Raw genomic sequence first — 19,371 nt, 5'->3', positions numbered from 1 at the left:
TTAAGTGTGTTGTGGAGATTAAACTCGCTTGGCACATGGAAATGTGTTTATACAACTGATGGATAAACAGCCGTGTTGGTAGCAGGGTGTTGAATAAGTATAGATGAAATTATTGAACGTTAATTGAAGCAAAACACCTGTTCTCTGTTTGCTAGATAGATTGGCCATGTCTTACCTGTAATAAATATATTCTTGGAAAAAATCCTGGTGCGCCTCCTATAAATAATGATGAACTATGTCAGCATGTGAGTATATAATTTTCTGTAGTATATAAATTTAAACCAAGAAGACTCCTAGGAGCGTGGCTGTGAGGCAGAAACCAAGGGGTTTCAGATCCCTAGTGACTGGAAACCTCACAAGAAGATCTGCAAAATCCATTTGCTTTTGCTCCTCTGGAGGTTTCCGTTTGTTCAGTAGTTTATTTTTTATACATATCCCCATAGCTCATCTCTTTGTAGCCTTTTCTGAGAGGGGCTTAAGGCAAACTACAGCTTCATCCCAGGTCTGCCCGCTTGGAAAGACCACGTCGTGCGGTGCTGCCTGCTTCGGGTGACACTATATAGGCGCTTATATTTTCAAGCCCCAAATAGAAGCCATCAGAAATTGCATGAAAAGCTCTTCTGTTTGCAAAAAAATCTTGCAGAAGGAAAAGTCAAGGAGAAAGTGACCTCGGAGCAGAGTCTAAAAGTCTAGAAGGATGAAACTTTGGGAGAGAGGAGGCAGGATGTGCGAGCTTTGCTCGGTTCGCAAACTGCATTAATTTTAGATATGTGATTGTTGTGAGTTGGTAAAGGGAAGTGGAACTGGAAATAGTTATTAAAAAAAAAAAAAAAAAGTCCGAAGTGGAAACTTTTTCCTGCTTTCAGAATCAGCGCCAAGTGTATTTGGCTGTGAGGAAAAAATCGGAGTATTGTCAGCTTGCAATGGAAAGCCAGAGGCTTCTGAATTCAGATGCTGTTTATAAATAATCTTTATTGTTTGTGAAGAGAAGGAATCATTTCCAAATAGTGCTTTGAAATGCACAACTGCCAAAATCCATCCTTAACAAACAGCTCTTTGGGTTGGCATTTCTAAGTTGAAAACAACCAAATACAAAATATTTTCAAAATATGCAGATTTTAAGCCTGTGCAGTTGCCACCTTTTACTGATTTATAAGATTTGGCATAAAAAAGAAAAAATGCAGATGATCCATTTCTTGCCAGAAACATATTTAACCACTTTTTAAAGACTGTTGTTATCGTTTATTAGAACTGGCACCTTCTTCCAGCTGATTTTGCCTCTTTATCACTGATATGGAGAAGGTGGGGGAGACCTGGGGGTGCGGAGCTTTCCCCCTGTCCTGATGCACGGATGGGGGGGGTTCCACCAGGATCTTTACACCAAGAGGCCGACATGGCATCGGGGTGTAACCTGCATTACTTGAGGCATATTTACTTCTTCAGTTTGGGTTTGGAAGCCGATAAGGATAAGCTAAGAGAGGATAAAAGCTGAGAGTGAACTTCATGGCTATGGAGAGTCTGGAGACCAGATTCTGAGATAACCCAGCCTTCAAAGAGCTGAGCGTTTATTTTAGGCGATATAAAACATTCCGAAATTATACTAATAATAACAATAATAGTGATAATCACAACAACAACAAGCGAATAACTTTTTTTTTTTTGGTCAGGAAACAGAAATAAAACCTCAGCATAAAGCAAACATAATTTATGAATGATACATTTAGGCAGGTCTAAGAGGTTATGAAAGAAACTTCAGTCACGGACCCCTCCAAATGCACGAAAGCGCAGCAAAAAAAAAAAAAAAATCCCTCCTGAAGAGTAAAACCTTTTTTTAAAAAAAAAAAAAAGTGAAATAAGTTTCTGTAGCCTAAAAGCCGAAGGATCTACCTTTGCCATTTCCTGTGCTAGCTCTCAGTTTGAATGCTGCCGTCTGTTAAAAATCCGTAAGTGCTGAGGAGGGAGGGAGCGGGGGGGGGGGAATTCCTTGTCTGAAGAGAAGCAAAAACAAGTTACACATGTGGGCAATTTTCCAAGGACCGAAAGTATACTCTGGCTAAAAACCCCAATTCCAAATGAGGTTTGTAATCTCAGCAGTTAATAAAGCATTTAGTTCCCCTGTAAAGTAAAAGCGTATGTGCATTTGAAAAGGGAAGCTGGAAGGAGAGAAAGTTAAAATAAAGTTTGATTGTTGTTCGGGAACCCACATTCTGGCTACCAGACTAATTTCCACCCACCCCCCCCCCGCCCTCCTTTTCGCCTCCCTCCTTGAAATAATATTCAACTCCCATGAAATAGCTGGGCGCCTGCCTCGCTCCGGCTGCTGCAGATTTTACACCCCGGGAGCTGCTGGTGTAACTGCTGCGGATTCCCCTGGCTCTGCTTTGGGGTCACCACGATATAACTGGGCGGCCCCCCCCACCCCCCAAAAAAAATCAAAATCGTCCAAATCGCATTAGTCTGGGAGGAAGGGAAGTAACAGCCCGTGATGGTGAGAAATCTGTCGCTCCCACTCAAGGCAGGGGAAGAGGGTGGGAAAACACAAGCACAGGTACAAGAATTAAGTTGCGATAGAATTGTTTCCAGAAAACCCGTAGCGTGAGCCCCAGTAAAATAAAAGGGGGGAGTTTCTTTCGGATAGGCTTTTCTCACAACACTTTTGCCCGTAATTAAAACTCATCCCGGGTCGGGGTAGTATCAGACAGGCTGGACCTTGGCAGGGGTAGAGCAACTTGGGGGAAATGTGTTGCATTAACCGCAGTTGCTCCTTGCCTGGAAGGGCAGAAATGGGCAGCGTGTCGCAAACCAGGCAATTACTACGCGGAGGATAATTTTTCTAGCCATCCCCACAGAGCTGCTTCTCCAGGTAAGGTCACTCCTATCTTTCTAATTTGGAAAAGAAGAGAAACAAACCGCTCCAGAGGCAGCCGTGCCTGTGGGACAGGCGGGACCCCCTGCCCACCGCACCCTCCTCTCCCCGCTCCTTCTTTCCCAAAACCCTTGGGAAATGAGTCCCAATTCCCGTTTTCAGGCAGCAATACAGACCCCCCGGGCCTGATTCTGATCTTTCCCAGCTCCGTGTCCCCCATTCTCCTCCCTGGCCCTTGTTTCCTGTATTTACGTGGGTAGGAGGGAGATCAAAATCAGAAGCCCAGACATTTACAAGGCAGGTTAGTGGTTGCCTATGGGGACATTATTACCGAATAGTTTATGATTAACTTTCCCAGATTGTCCTTTTCCGTTTAAGGGCTTTGAGTTAGGGCACAAGCAGCACGTTGTTTCTAAGGAAGGAGTCACAAGGCTTGTGAGTTAGATAGAAAACTCCGAGTTATTTTACGCTATTTGACTTTCCCTCTCCTCCCCGCGAGCGGCTGTTTGTTTTATAGGCGAGATAGGCTCTACGCCTACAAGAATCAACAGTTTCGGGAATAAAGCACTCCCCAGTTTCAAACTCATACAAGCTTTTTGTTTGTTTGTTTTCGTTTTCTTTTACCACTCCGAGTGGAGAAAAAAACCTGAAATCCAAGTAATCCCCTCGGCCACAAAAAGTATCAGCAGATGGTGGTTTAGAGCCTGGATATGGTATCAAAGTTTAATTCTTCAAACCTCGAAGGGAGATCCAGTCCCAGGCTTATTTAGCCGTGGCCTGGATCATGTGAAACTTGTTTTTATGCGTATTTGAAACACCAATGCAGGGAAAATCGCTTCCATGAGCTGATTGCTTACACACACGCACAACTCTACGGGCTTCCAGTTTGCAGAAAGTGGAATGGGTGGACTCCATCCAAGCACACACTCTGACACGCAGAGCTCTCCGCACTTCTCCTTTCTCACACGGATTTTATAGGTTTTGGTCTGGGGGTTTTTTTGTTGGGTTTTTTTTTTTTTTTTTTTTGTGGGGTTGTTTTTTTTTTTTTCCCTAAATCAGCATATTCCCACGTGCAACACATTGAGATGCAGAGGAGGGATGTGGTGAAACTCTTGCTGGCATTTCTGACACCACCTAAACCCTTTTATTTCGTGAACTTCCCAGCCGTTGGTCCTCGCCCAGGTTTGTCTGAAGATGTTCAATGTGATGAACTTACAGATCCATGCCCAGCCATGAGCATCAGCCGCGCACCTTTGCGCACTTAAAGCGCGCACAGACCGCGGCTTGGCAGTTCTCAGTCTCGAAAGACGTGGGCATCCTACGAGATGCAGGAGCTCCTCGGTGACTAAATATTCAATATCCAGCCCCTATGGCTAAGTCCGGCTTATTTTTACTTCCATAGGAAAAGCCACAGGGATCCGCTCGCCATCCCGGTCCCTATAAACATTGCCAAGCGAAACGACAAACGTGAATGTGCAGCAGGGCCTTTAATAAACTTCTTTTATCAATGGGGGCGATGAAACTCATGAGCCGGGCACAGTTCTTTTGTGTTCCCTAAACCCGCATTTTACCCTTTACACGGAGGTGTCGATCACAGCCACTAAAATAAGACACACTTCTATGTCTTTATAGCCGTGGGTCTATTTATAGGTGTATATTTTTATGCGAGACACAAACTTTTATTGGGCATACGGAGGGGTTTGCTAACGCGGGGCTGCCTGGCGCTGGGGAGGGGGATTTTAGCCTCTGAGAGGCGCCGCAGCCTAATTAGACCTTTAATAAGCTCTTGATGATTCGGGGCGTGACTGCGTTGTCTCGCAAAAGGTCCCTCAAACGGGGATTTAAACAAAGAAACCATCACCCCTGCCCCGGTGGTGCCCGGTACTGGGGGCCGGCGGTGGAGGGGGGGGGACCAGGACCGGGACCGGGACCAGGACCAGGACCAGGACCGGGACCAGGACCAGGACCAGGACCCAGGATCAGGACCAGGATTAGGACCAGGACCAGGACCCGGGAACAGGACCAAGCCCCCGACCAGGAGTCGGGTCCCGGTGCCGGGTCCTGGGTCCCGGTCCCGGTCCCGGTCCCGGTCCCGGTCCCGGTGCCGGTGCGGTCCAGGGGATGGAGACGGGGACCGGAGGGTGTGGGGGGGTGTGTGGGGGTGGGATACAGGGATGCCAGCCCATCCTCATCCTTCCCTGGGCAACTGCCCTCAGCAAACAAGACCGAGGAGGATAACTGGAGTAAATCAGGTAGTTTGATGTTCTTGTGTTTAAAATTAAAAGCCCAACAACATGAAACTACCTAATTCACAGAGCAGTTCTAGTTCAGCCTTGGGTCAAAGGCTAAAATTCCCAAGAAAGGCGCCTGGGCGGCCATTTTGTTTGACATCATCTGCAATCTGAACTTTTATAATAGAAAACAGTTGCTAGGAAACAAAAGCAACAAAAGGATCTTTTCAGAGACGAAATAAAACCCCTCCGATTGCACGAAATAACTATTCAAATGATTTCCTATGTACAGTGTCTGGAGCGGATCCCTCCTGCAGGACTTTACAAATAGTTTACAAATAGACCAGAGGAAACAGTAAAATGCTATTGACTTTGAGAAACAAGCGATTATCGCAGCTATAAAAAAGAGCAAAAATTCCTAAAGTTCTTTCCCCACCTCCTCTGGAAAGCTAATTTAAAGGATCGTTTCCGATATGAAGCTGATTTATCAAGACTTCGTATTAAAATACTATTACCAGATTTTTTTTTGTAGCCAAACCTGCCAGCGTTTGGATAACTTTCTGCAGAGAATAGACTTAAATCAGTGAGTTCCGGAAAAAAAGCAATTAATTCATATTCTCCTCCCCTAAAAGCAAGTATAGCGTAATTCATTTAAAGAAAGGGGAAAAAAAAGAAGTCAAGAACATATAAATCAATTAAAGCAAGAGAAAAAAAGCGTCATTGTGACTATTTTATAGGTGTAAATAGCAACACAGAGGAACTTATTGTGTCCTTTCCTCCTTCCAACGCGCTCCCCGCGCTGGAAAAGCGTGTTATAAAATAATGACCGGGTGGTGATAAAAGAGAGAATTAAAGCCGAGGAGAGGGGCCGGGAGGCGGGCAGGCCCCGGGGGCTTTGCTGAGCTCCGAGCAACTTCCGCGGGGGAAGTTTGGCAGAAAAAAAAAAAAAGCCAAAATTCCCATTTAGGAAAAAAAAAAAAAGGACGATACATCCCCAGCCCATCGCGTGAAGTCACAAAACACTTTTATATGTATATATTTATATATATGTATATAAAATATAAAGTCAATGTCTTACCTTGTGAGCTGGGGGTTTGTCCTCAAGTGTATTAAATAACTATACGGGGTGAGCAAAAGAAATAATAAAGGCTGGAAAGACAATAGGCAGAGATAGCCTCCTCCCGAAAGGGCAAGTTTAGGGGAGTTTAAAAGTTCATTGAAGAAACAAATCCTCCGAGTTCAAGAGATGCACGGAGGAGCCAGAAACTTGACTATAACTTAGCTTCATTTCATTTGAAAAGCCTTTAAAAGCCTGGATGGGATGGTATATAAATCTATTGTACCGGAAATACAATAAAACTTAGCCATGTTGTTGAACTTCAAACAGTTTACACCAGGTCGGGCGGGGAGACAGGGCGGAATCCGAAAACAAACAAACAAACCCACAAAGAAAAACCATCCCCCGAAAAAACCAAACACCCATTTGAAAGAGAATGGGGCTGGGGGGAAAGACTTTTTTTGGGGGAATATTGACAGCCTGGGGGGTTGTTTGTGGTTTTATTTTGTGCGAGGTGAGAGCTCTCTAAATGCACGGAGGGAGAAAAACATCGCCTGATTCCGCACCTTCGGTATAGGCTATAATTTGAAATGAATATGGATTTTTCTATTATTTCACAATTCATCATTTCTCTCTCTCTCCTTTTTGATACACAAATATAGGCAGGTTCGAGTTTAAATCAAACCTGTGGAGGGAAAGAACTTAGAGTTTACTATAAAACTTCAATTATGTCTACACGAGGGACCTATAATATTACATACCTCTAGTAGGTATATGCGATATGTGTTGCAGGCATGCATATATACAATCTGCTACACTTACATGTACCACACCTATAATAATTTTAAAATTTGTCGAATATTTTCTATTTCCTACAAAGAGGATTTAAAAAGCCCTCTAGACCTACTGCTTTACTTTTTATGCCGATGCAATTTGTAAAACAAAAGTCGTGGTCACACTTGAACTCGTCCTACTAAAAGCTTTCTTTCAGACAAAACAGGCAGGAGGAATATATTTTAACAAAGCTTTCACTGCTGCAACTTGGAAATGAAGCCCCCCCCCCCCCCCTTAAATTGCAGATTGAAAACGTAAATAAAGAAAAGCACTCAAGATAAGCGTGAAAAACAAAACTGCATGTGCCATTTAATTTCACGATTAGGTTTAAAATAAATAACGGGGGGGGGGAGATAAAAAAAGAACCCCAAATCTAAGTAGGTGATGTATTAGGTTTAATTCGTGGACTGGAATAACATTTTAAGGTAATGGAATTTTTTTTTTTTCCCTTCAGGCTGTTGCTAAAGTTTTTAAAGACATTTTAAATTCAGACATCAAAGACAAGTTAGAGCTCTTAGACAGTAAATGGATGTCTTAGCTATAAGATAACTTCTACTTGTCAGGGGAATAAGTGCTAAAATAATTAATAGGCTAGGATGGGAGGGATTTCAAGTGGTTGCGTGAGCATATATCAGTAAATGTATATATGTGTACATATCCATTACACACACACACACACACACACTTACATAATAGAAGAATCTATTGCAGATCATCCAAGGGAAATGGCACTGAATCTCAAGATCTCATTATGGGTTTCTTTGTGACTTACTTAGATCTTCACAAAGCAGTATTTTTATTAAAATATGGTTATAGCAGCTGGTTTTCACAGTTCCCATTCATCAGCATTAGCCTTTGGGAGTATTTGGTGTCCGCTCCTTAGGAGTCATGTGGATATTCCCAAGCAGAATATGTTACAAACGGGAGGTGCTTGTCGCGTTTATAGGAAAAAGATTAAAAAGTTGGCCTTAAACCCTCCTCCTTCCCTCCCCCTCCACATGGCTGGGCCTGGATACGAGTGGGAAACAGCTCGGCGTGGGCTCTTTCTCTTTCTTCCAGCTATCCATCAAGCCAAAGGACATAACAACAAGGCACACAAAACTGCGCTGTGATATTTCTTAACCACCCATTGCCAAAAAAAAAAAAAAAAAAAAAATTCATGTGAATCATTACAGCTCTGGTAATAAAAAAAATTTTTAAAAGAGGGATAAATAATCAATACGGCCCTTCCGCTGCCTGGGGCTGTATTTAACCCCCCTTCCCCGGGAGGACCGGCGGTGCCGGTGCCCGGGCTCCCCGCTCCGGGCGGCGGCGGGGCCGGTGGCCTCGGGGCGGCGCTCGCTGGCCGGGCTGGACCGGGACCCGCAGGGCCGTGGCCCCGGCCACGCTCCGCAGAGCCAGCTGCCAGCTCTGGAGGGGCAGCTTTTGTTTCTCTGCCAAGGAGAAGACACATTTTCACGGATTATTCCCCCCCCCCCTTTTTTTTTAAGTAAAAGGAGGGAAAAGGAAAGAGAGAAAAAAGCTTTGGAATAAAAATTAAATTAACCTTTCTGCCTTAATTCTCGCAAATTTTAAAATAATAATTAAAAAAAACCACCCAAGCCACATTTTTTTTGGAAGCCCCGTAGGGCTCTTACGACCCACGCGAAGAATTTTGCAATGTCGGTAATTGCGGGTGGGTGGAAGGGTGCGGGGCACACGGGGTTGCCACGGCCCCGACTGGGGGCGACCCGGGGGGGGGGTCCCGTCGGCGATGGGCAGGCACAGAGAGCAGCAGTTTTCCCACCCGGGGGGGAAAGTGGGAAGGCGAGGGGCAGGAGGAGCCCGGAGCGAGGGTCTCCTGCCCCGACGTGAGGGGCAAGACCGCAGCGTGGGCAGCTTAAATCACGGCCAGACCCCTCTCAGGGGCAGCTCGGGGGTGCCCTTCCCTTCGTCGGGCTCTGCAGGCTCGGCGGGGAGAAGCAAAACCCCGGGGGTCGCACCCCCATCTCCCCTCCCGCTACTTGTTGCTGTGGGGAAAAAAATTAAAAAAAAAAAAAAAGTTTTCCTCCGGGGCAAGGGGGACACGGGTGGGCTGAAAGCAGAGCCCCTCGGCCTGCCCTCCCCGTCGGGGCTGGGCTAGAGGATTTGCTTTTCCATTTTCGGGTCCCGTCTTGCCCCCCCCGAAATCACTGTTCACCGCCGTCCACGCTCCTCCTGCGCTCAAGGAGAGCCGGAGCCCTGATTTTATAGACTAACCCCACAATTAGACAGAGTCATTAGTCCCGCGCAGGGAAATCCAAGGAATGACCCACGCGTGTCCCCGCAGAGCCCCTTTTCTCCGCACCCACTTCCCGAGGAATTAAGGGAAAGCAAACTCTGCAAAGCCCCGGGCTTAAAAGCAGAATCCAGGCCAAAAAAAAAAAAAAAAAAAAAAGCTCCCTTCGCGGCTCCAGTTAATTAGAAAACTCCAATTAATAGCAAGGAAAAGGCGGCAGGAGCTCCTGCACGCCCGCCTCGTAATAACTCCCTATTTCTTTGCAGGATGAACTGGAAATGCACAAGGTGCGGAGAAGCAAAACGAAAAGCCATCTCGGCAGCCAAGCAAGCACGTAAGCATCCGAATCGCAGGAGCCGAATTTAATTTGGGGTGTCCGGGGGTGCCGAAAGTGCCTCAAGGCAGAGCTCAGCCCCAGCCCGGCCCGGTCGCGGGGTCCGGGACCCGCCAAAACCGGGAAAAAACATTAATTAGTCTCCAGACATGCGGCAAAGTTTCTGAGTTAGTCCAATGAGGCTTCCTTTAATTAGCAATAGAGGCTTTGGGCGGAGGGGTTGGGGGCTAAGCCTTAAAAAGTCATTTTTACTGGTACAAAAGAGTCAGAAATGTTACGTTGGCTGTCATTAAAGAAAATCAATTAGCAAAATATTTTGAACAAGCTGGTGGTCAAACAAGAAATCCGTCGGTCAAGCGCATTTAACTTCCCTGGATTAAACCCTTCGTTTTGCCAAGACCGTTACAGGTCCAACAACTCGTGCGAGAATTTATTTTCCCCCGTATATTCGCATGCCAGCAAAATATTTCTAAAATCTTCGTTTTAATAATTTTCAGGGAGTTTTTTGTTTCTTTTTAGGAATTCTTTCAGTTGCTGTATTTCGGAGTATTTTGAATTACACTTAAATCTTTGCAAGAGTTCTCCGTTGGAAAAAAAAAGAAAAAAAAAAGGAACAATATTGATAAAAAATTGTCTGGAAATGAGCAACAGAAATATATCCAACTCCAGGCGGTCCCTTAAACAAAATACTCCATTTGTTCGTATTCCATCCATTTGTTGGGAAATTCAATTAAGCCTGGCTACCTTCAATTATTTACACAAGCCCTCTGTCCCGGAGACTTTAACAGGTTTCTTCTCTGGTTTTCAACATCGTTATTAGAAATCCATAAAGCAGGGGAGGGACAGGAAATTAAATTTAAAGGTACCTCATTATGGCACAACTGCTTTCCTAGCTCTGCATCGCTGCGGACGGACGCAAGTTGATGCAGACGGAGAGAAACACATGGCGACCTGAAAAGGTTGAGTCCCCCTCAGCAAGTGGACTTGGCAATCCTCTCGAAATGACCTTTTAGTTTCAAGTCTAGCAAGCAGCCTTCCTTCCCATCCCACCGGTGGGCTCTGAGAGTCAGCAGAGAGGGGAAAAAAAAAAAAAAGAAAAAAAAAAAAGAGGAGGGAGAAAGGAAAATCGTGCAAGCCACGTAAGTAGAAAGCGTGGGTTGGATTATTATTATTTTTTTTAAACTAGATACGCGCTGGGAGAGGATGAAGGGGGGGGGAGGGAGGATTTATTCCAGAAGGTTTTCCCAGCCTTTGAGCCAAGCAGGATTTCTCTGCGGTGAGCTGGAGCTGCGACGCGGACGCCTCTAATCCCCGGGTCCATGGCGCAGGTTAGTGGGTTTAGTCAAATAGACAAATAAATAAGGGATGCTAATGATGAAGAGTCGGATCAATGATTAAAGAAGAGTCAAAACTCCCAGCAGAGGAACAGGAGGGTGGAGAAGCGGGGTACGAGCAACGCGGCTTTGCCTCCGATCTCTGTTTTAAAAGAGGTTTTTTAGAAGACGGAGCCTGAAATTATCACGAAAAAAATAAAGAAGAGGGAAGAAAAGCAAGTCTGCTCGCCCGGCCAGAGAGCCAGCTAGCGGTTTTCTACCCAGACCTCTGCAGCTGATGAGGAGGATAAAGTATTCCCGGGAAGCTACATGTGGGAAATTAGAAAACACCAACACGTTACAAAAAACGCCTCCCTCCAGTCTCCCGGCGAGGCCGAATCCAGCACTCACTTACCTGTCCATGCCTTTCCTCTCTGTCTTTTTTTTTTTTTTTTTCCCCTTTTTAAGGCAAACGCTTCCCCTCCTCCTTAAAAAATACCAGGGAAATAAATAAATAACGGGGCAGCCCCTCTCCTTCGCAGAGGCATCCTTCCACCACTTGTTACAGCCCAGCAAACCTTCCCCAGCTCCGGCTGATTTTATTTTATTTTTTAAGTTTGGGTTTTTTTTAATCCTAGGGACTCCTTCTGGTTGAACGTTAGTCTGGCTTGAGAGCGAGGGTGCTGTAAATTAATTTTTAACCAAAGGGTCATTGTGTTAGCAAAGAGGAAAAAAAAAAATCCACCTTCCCTCCCCGTCTAGACAAAATCACTGTTTTGACGGCAAACTGCAGCCTTTCCCCGCTCCTCCCTAATTCCTTCTTGTTTGCCTTCTTCTGCTATAAAGCAGGGGAGGGGAGTTGAATTTTTATTGATTTGTTTTACCCACCTTCGACTTCTCGTGCTGTTTTAGCATCTTTAGACCTGTCTAAAGATGGAGCTTCCTGCCGAAAAAAAAAAAAAGAAAGAAAAAAAGAAAAAAAAAAGAAAAAGAACTTTATCTTCTTTTTTATTTGCCCCCCCCCCCGGTCCATAAGGAGGCTCCAGCACAACGGGTACCTCAAAATCCCCCTCGGCAGCGGTGCGGGGAGAGGTGGCCGCAGCCGGGGGGGACACACACTCGAGAGTCACCCCAAAACCTGCAGGGTCGGTGGGTAAAGCGGGGAGCCGCTCTCCGGCATGGTGTGTGTCCCCCCCCTTAATCCCGAGCTGGGGGGGGTGGCAGGAATTTTCCAACCTCCATTCCCAGGCAGAACTCCTCGTTTGTGCCATGGGGGGGGGGGGGGGGGAGGATGGGGGGGTGGCAGGGCTCTTCTGGGCTGCCCTGGGGGGGGGACACACCCCAGACAGGGTGGAGGGGAGGCAGCCCTGGTTCCATCCTTTAAGGAGGTGCGGGGGGGGGGAATTCGTCTTCCCCCCCCCATTTTTCAATAGGGTGAAGGGAGGAGACGGAGCGGGTCGCTGCCCCGCCGCTGCCAGGGGAAGGAGCGGGCTGGGGCTTTGCAAAAAAAGATATTTTGGGGTAAGGGGAAGGGGGGGGCGCAGGGGGGAGGTCTCTAACGATTGACTTATCTGTTAGAAAACGCGTCTGCAGGCGAGTTCACCAATCCGGGGCGGCCGAGGCTGCTGACACCATCCCCTGGTGTCGGTTTTAATGGGAAACTTCACTGCTTTGCAGGGCTGGGGGGGGGCTGGGGGGGTGTATTTTTTAATATAAAGACCTGCAGCTACCGTCGGCTTTCCCCTCGCCCCTCCTTACTCGCTCGGCTCCCAGTTTGCTCCCACCACTATTTCCAGCCTCCCCATTTTTGGAGTGGGGGATTATTTTGGGAAAGCCCTTTGCGGAGGTGTAAGCGGGAGCCTGTGGCTGTGCCAAAGCGTGAAAGGTCATCCCCAAAATTAAAAAAAAAAATAGAGGGGAAAAAGTCCTGTGGAGAGCTGATGTCCAGCTCCCCCCACTAAACCCGGCGTTTGCAAAGTCTGGCTCGAAGCCTTTGCCTCCTTGCAGTGCACCTTGTCTGCAGCAGAGGGGGGCAAATATTCTATATTATTCTATATTATTCTATATTATTCTATATTATTCTATATTATTCTATATTATTATATATTATATATTAAATGTTTCATATATTAAACATTATATAATAAATGTTATATATTAAATGCAAAAAAGCCGTGGCATTTTTAGGGAAGGGAACACATCCCGGCTGGGGTTCCTTGTAGCACCGGCACCCACGGAGGGATGAGCCGGGAGGTGACACGGAGCACCCCAAAGACCTGGGGACCCCCACCCCACCGCCACCCCCCCCACCCCGGCTCCTCCTCGCCCTTCCCGGGGCCAAAGCGGAGCTGGAGTCAGGCCGCTCCCGCTGAAAATCCGCGCCCCGCGGGCTGCGGCAATGCACACGCGTGGGGCTGGTCGGGTTGCACAAGGAGCCGGGGGGCAGCAAGAAGAGCAGCCCCCCCCTTCCCAATGTACTCCCCATTCTCCGACTCAGCCAACTTCTTTTTCCTAGCCCCATCCCGCAGGAATTCAAGTTTTTGGCCGGGTGACTGGATGGGGACCCTCCTCCTGGGCTGGTAAAGTAGGGGCTGGGGGGGGGGGGGTCTCCCCAATTTGGGGTTGCCTGGGGGTATGGCCAGCACAGGGAAAAGTCGGGTTTCCTAGAAGGACGGTGCCCAGCCCGCTCGCTCTCTCTTCAGAAAGGATTTATACACAGGATTAAATGCCCGGCCGCATAGGACAATTTAACAATCAGCGTGAATTAATTCTGACTCTGTCTTTAAGAAAAATGATGGTTTGTGGTACAATCCTCTGCAGGGCTGTCATTGCAAAGAAGAAAAGAAATCAAATCCCAACAGCACCGGCGGGTTTCCGATGGCTGGAGGCACCGTTTCCAAAACGGCACGGACTGAGAGCATAGAGAAAAGGGGAAATTTGGTTCTTCGGTAGAATCTATTTGCCTAATTTCTTCACTGGTAATACACTTTTCCTTCTGGAAATGAGCCTGCGAGGTCGGGGTGTTGTTGGAAACCTATTAAAGCTTACGCCGGTGGGAGACATTTTGCAGTTGCATCTGGTTCTATATTCGCAACACATTCTCAAAAATGTAAAAATACGCCAATTTAAATAGCTAATAATGGGCAATAGTGGGAATTTAAAAAAAAAAAAAAGAAAAATAAGGAGTGGGATTTTACAGATTTTGGAAACCGTAAGTATAAACCAAAACTTCATATAGAAAAAAAAAAAGACCTCAAACCAATCCCAACCAAACCTCTGCTACAAAACAACCGAGGGAGGGAGAGAGGGGCACATTTCCAAGAGCTCTGAGCCCCGGCGGGTATTTGCCCCCTTTCCAGCCGCCTCCACCCCCGACGCCCCCCCCTTGGCCGGGACTGACCTGGGGCTGCACGCAGGACCCGCTCCCCGCAATTTTCCGAACCGCATTCGTAAGCTGTGAAATTGAGGTGTTTTCTCCCTTTTTTAACTCCTTCCTGCCTCCCATCTTCTATTCCAACCGGTTCCCCAGTTGCTCTCGCAACGGGCCTTTGCATAGAGTCCTTAATTAAAAAAAAAATCACAACTCCCTTTCTCCTCCAGGTTCTGATTCCACACTGTGGTCCCTCGGGACGTGGGGGGAACGACTTTTTCCTTCAACCTCCCCCCCTCCTCTTCCCCCAGGGACCAAAGTCCAGACCCACTTTGCACATTGATCCTGCCGTCCAAAGGGTCACCCGTGGGTGCTTCCAGGGAGCTGGGGGACAAAACCAGCATGTACCCGAGGGAGACCAGCCGTGACTGTCCATGTGTCCCCCCCCCCGGCCCCGCTCCATACATTTGTTCCTTTGCTGTTACCATCTGCCCATTACCGGGAGCCGTCGGGGAACTGGGGATGGGGAACGGGAAGGAGAAACGGGAGCAGGACTTTTAAAGGAAAAGTCCAGGACTGAGGTTTCAGGGTGTTTCGGCTAAATAGAGTGAAGATCTGCTTTTTTTTTTTTTCCTTTCCTTTTTCTTTTTCTTTTCTTTTCTTTTTTTTTTAGCAAAAATCTGTTTGTCAGAAAAGCGCGGTGGAAAAGGCAGCTGGATCCCGCAGGCTGCGCTCCTCGCAGGGAAGAGGGCAGGGGAATGTTATCATCTCTTGGAAAGGACCCTCAGCCCTCTCGAGAAGTTTTTTTCTGGAAATATTTGAAGGATGACAAACAGATCTCTGCGGGGAGGGCTGGAGAGGGCTCAGGGCAGTGATAACGCCCGGGGAAAGCCGCTGAAGGGTCCAGACTAAGTAAAAGCAGTTAAAGCAGGTGGGGGGGCTTTGCTTCCTTTTAATCCGGGCCAAATCCTGACAATCGCTCCTCGACTTAATTTCAGTCGGGGACTCCTTCCCCTCCCCACCCTGACGGGTTTTAGTAAATTTACTTTGGTTTTGGGTTTTCATGCTGAAGCCCCGTGGCTACGATCATGCAGAGCCTCGGGGCGGTAGGTGCCAAGGGCGGGGGACATGCAGTGGTTTTTGCTACATGGTGCAAATCATATCAGAAACAACCCCAAACCATTACGTCCCCAAGTTTGCTGCCGGCTGGTATTAATGTGCTTCGCCACCAGTGCTGGAGGCGACCAGCCCCAGGCCGAGCATCCCAGTCTGGGTCCGGTCAAGTGGAGCACGGGGCACCCCCAGCGACAGCCCTTGTGCCCCTGGTTTGTAAAGAAATCTTCCTTGTAAAAGTCACTTTACATCTCCTGAGCCTGAAAACTACCAGGTAACAACTTTTTATGACCCAACTCCCAGGACACGGTTTCATTTCGTTCCTTAACTCAACTCTCCGTCCCTTTCTCTCCTGTCTGTGTTTCCCAGCAAAAGATCCCTCCAGGTTTAGCATGAATTTAAACACTCAAACCTTGCAGCGAGAGCTGATTCACGACCTGGCCTTAAACCTCAGGATTTTCAGACCATCTGGAGTTGAACTCTGATTCCAGCCGGAGGGATTTTTGGCTTTTTAAAAGTCCTTGGGATCCCTACAATGGTGGGGAGAACCTCTCCTCCAGCAGCAGCTCCGGTCTCTGCAGGAAGGTGCTGGGGCTGATTTGTCCCGAGGGTTTCCTGGCTCCGGGACATCCCAAGGACCACTCTGCTCCCATGTAGGCCCAGTGTCGATGCAGAAAAATCCCAACTCAACCCCAGCCTGAAGCAGCTGGAGAAGTTCCTCAGATGTGTTTCTTTGCTGTTTTTCCTTCTAATTACTTGGACATTTTGGAGTTCGAAGCAGGAGCTTGGTGGGGAGAGAAGGAGGTGAAAGAGGGGGAAAGCAGCACTGGAAATCCAGGAAGGGAAAAAACACAAGAGCAAATCCATGGCTTAACTCCCCTTGAAAGTGGATGGATGTGAGCCCTCCTCTCCCCCTTGCCCCCCCGGCCCTTGTCCGGGGACCTTCGCCTCTCCGGTTTATGGTTCTCCTCTGTGTAGTGTCAGCATTTCACGCCCTTGATGACACAGCCTCCCCTTCTCCAGTCCCTCTGAAGGCTCGGATCCCAAACAGAGCCAAAAAAAAAGACTTTTCCAGCTCTGTGAGTCTTCCAAGTGTTTGGGAGGTGGTGCGGGTCTGCCCACTAGTCCGTCAGCTATTCTTTAGATAAAGAAACAAAATAAAATGAAAAGGTCCCAAAATCAAGAGGTGAGTCACAAGAGCAAAATGAGACTGTGGATCCCAGCAGCAGAGCTCGGCATCTCCCCTCCGACAGAGCAAAGGCAAGTTGTGGCACCATCCTGAAACTATTTAGTTCACATCCATGGGAGATGGGGGCCTTTTAAGGTCTCTTCTCCCTACCCCACCCCCAGAGCCACTACCCCTCATATATTATTTTTACTAATGTGGTGGGATTTTTTTTTTTTCCTTCCTAGGAGGAGGAGGGATTTGTGCAGCCGCATCTGAGGAATTTGGAGAGAGAGAGAGAGAGAGAGATCCCCCTGTTGACTAGAGAGATGTTGTTCTTGGGATTAGAGATGTCTGACCTTGAAGGTCGCAGGTCACGGTCTTGAATAAGGAGCAGGAGTGTGAGGTTGGGATTGAAACTTGAGGTGCGTCTGCTGGAGATCACAGGGAAAAGTCTTCCAAACAAAGAGGAATGCCTCGATCGGGGCGAGAAAGGATAACTTCCTCAAGAATTATGGGCTCCTTCCGGATGGTCGCATACCTGCAGACCCCCCAAAAGGATGCTCCGCGGCTGAGGGAGGGAGAAAGGAGGGGAGAAAGGAGGGGCAGGATGGCTGGAGCCAGAAGGCCCCATTATTTATTACTATTTGCATTCTGGGCAAGCCCAGAGGCCCTGTTGCTGGCGGTTTTATGGAGATAGTTGCTGTGGAGAGTGATAGAAAGAGCATCCCACTGTCGGCTGCCCAGAAATATTTTTGCAGGAAATGAAGAAAGGAAGAGATTTCCCCAAGGGCAGGGAAGTAACACAGAGACACAGCAAGAGTCTGCATCTCGAATCTGTGTCCAACACACCAACTATGACAGCTTTCCCTCTGTGAGATCCTGCAGAATTCTGGGAAGTTGCTCAACAGCTGTGTGCCTCAGTTTCCCCCCTGGGAATACCAACCGGAGAAGCAAAGAGCACTTCAAGCCTTGTTTCAGGGCAGCAAGGGTAGAACAGTCTACAGAAACCTTATTTCTCTGCTAGGATCTCCATCCACATAAGGAAAGTAACATATTTAGTAGTCCAGAGCCATCTGGCTTGTGCCCGTGGACCACAGAGATGGAGGTTTGTGCTTGCCTGCTTCTGGGTACCTGTGCACAGGCTGTGCCCCTGTCCAGAGGGTGAGGTTACGTGGGTGGCGTGAGCAGGATCATGGCACGATCCCGCTGATGTCCCCTGCACATCCCACCAAAACCAGGCAGCACTGCAGGCACCATGCATTGCCGGCAACAGATCCCTTTAGCTATTTAACACGGCATTGAAGTCCATGTTCAAATATACGCAGGTCAGTCCCCTGGGCCAAGAGGAACTAAGCACACAGGAAGGTGTTTGAAGACCCAGGACCTTCAACACAACCTCAGCCCACCTCCCTGAAGCCCCAATATTTGAACAAACTCAGCTCCAGATCCTCTGCCAATGTCAATATGGTCGGAACGACCTCAGGGGTGAAAAGCCCTGACTCTGTTTCAACATTTTTGGAAGAGAGCAACGAGGACCTCATCATATCACCCGTGCAAACAACTCACGGAAAGATCTGCAGTAAAACTCCACAGGCCACGTCTTGCTGTGATGCTTAAGCTCATCCTTAAGGCCTTTTTCTTCCAGTTTTCAGGCCGGGTGGTCGGGAAGAGAAGGGAGAGGGGTCGGGGCGAGAGCAGCCCCTTGCCCCCGGGAGCAGCCCCGAGCGACGCTAGAGGGAGCCCGGGGCTCAATTAATTAACGAGCCAGAATTAACCGAGTGGGAAAAACATTGGCGCTGGGAGAGAAAATGGGAATTAATTTACCTGTGCTATTACTGACATTTCAAGCTGCATTTATGCCGATATATATTAAAAAAAAAAAAACCTTACGTGCGTAGCAGCAGGTTGACACTAAACCGAAATGCAGCAACAGCTTTGTGCGTTCGTGATCTGATTCGGGGCAATTTGGGCTCTAATTGATTTAAACCGCTCTCAAACCTGCTTTCCCCTCTGCCTAGGTATTTATTCTTCACTTTGAAGCATTTGAGGGAAAGCAGAAGGCATCAATCTGTCTCCAAAATGCCTTTTTTATACCGGTATTGATTTTTGAATTACCTCTGGAGGAAGGGGAAATGTAAAGAATAAATGTTAAGGGGTTGAACATTTCCCAGTCTGGCCCAGCCATAAGCTCATGCTCAGGGAGACCACAGCAGAGCTGCTCTAGGGAGGTCACCAGGCCTGATCCAGAGCCTGCCAAATGCAGCGGGACCACAGCCAAGAGGCCACAGAAGAGGGTCGCAGAGGCCAGGACCGCCCTTGGGTACCAGCCGAGCGGCTGCAGCAGGGTCTCCAGGTTTTTGGGATGCTTGTAGGGTGCTGCCTGTATGCAGAAGGGTCTGCAGATCCACCCTGAGGGCCAGCCTCAGTTTCCCTCTCACCTTCCTCATCCCTCCGCAGCCTTTCCTGCATGGTGCAGAGCTCTGCTGCAGGTCCGAAGCCTCCTGAAGGCAAGAAGGGGTTTTCAGGAGTCGATGCAGATTTAAGCAGAGGTCCTGTGGGTGGGAAAAGGGGAAAGCAGCCACAAAACAGGTCCCTGTGGCGTGGTGGATGGGCTGGAGCTGTGTGGCGGAGGAGCTCAGGCTTGAGTGTAAGCAAAAGTGAACCAAAAGGGAGCTCAGCAGAAACGAGGTCATAAACGCTGCTGTTGGGCTTATTTATTATCATTTTAATCTTATTAGCATCCCATTCAGTGGCTCTTTGGAGAATAAAACACTGATATTGTGTATTTATCTTGACAGAAACCAACCAACCTTAATAAAAATGAATCA

The 19,371-nt window shown here is 47.8% G+C and overlaps 2 long non-coding RNA genes across 3 annotated transcripts; one reads left to right on the top strand and one right to left on the bottom strand.

Annotated features, from left to right (window-relative positions):
- Nucleotides 1-1,951: 1,951 nt before the first annotated feature.
- On the top strand, nt 1,952-10,796 carry LOC142034702 (uncharacterized). 2 transcript variants are annotated; one of them, XR_012651727.1, is made up of 3 exons: nt 1,952-2,863; nt 9,512-9,579; nt 10,473-10,796. It is a non-coding gene; the product is annotated as an uncharacterized LOC142034702 (long non-coding RNA). The 2 variants fall into 2 exon arrangements; XR_012651728.1 differs by lacking the exon at nt 10,473-10,796 and adding an exon at nt 10,099-10,295.
- Nucleotides 10,797-10,950: 154 nt separating this feature from the next.
- Nucleotides 10,951-12,142, bottom strand: LOC142034703 (uncharacterized). Its single transcript, XR_012651729.1, has 3 exons — nt 11,951-12,142; nt 11,781-11,835; nt 10,951-11,055 (listed from the first exon to the last, which is right to left on the bottom strand). It is a non-coding gene; the product is annotated as an uncharacterized LOC142034703 (long non-coding RNA).
- Nucleotides 12,143-19,371: the final 7,229 nt, after the last annotated feature.

The sequence above is a fragment of the Buteo buteo genome, chromosome 9, assembly GCF_964188355.1.
Source record: "Buteo buteo chromosome 9, bButBut1.hap1.1, whole genome shotgun sequence".
Lineage (NCBI taxonomy): Eukaryota > Metazoa > Chordata > Aves > Accipitriformes > Accipitridae > Buteo > Buteo buteo.
The sequence above is the reverse complement of the archived record's forward strand: the minus strand, read 5'-3'. Positions and strand labels throughout refer to the sequence as shown.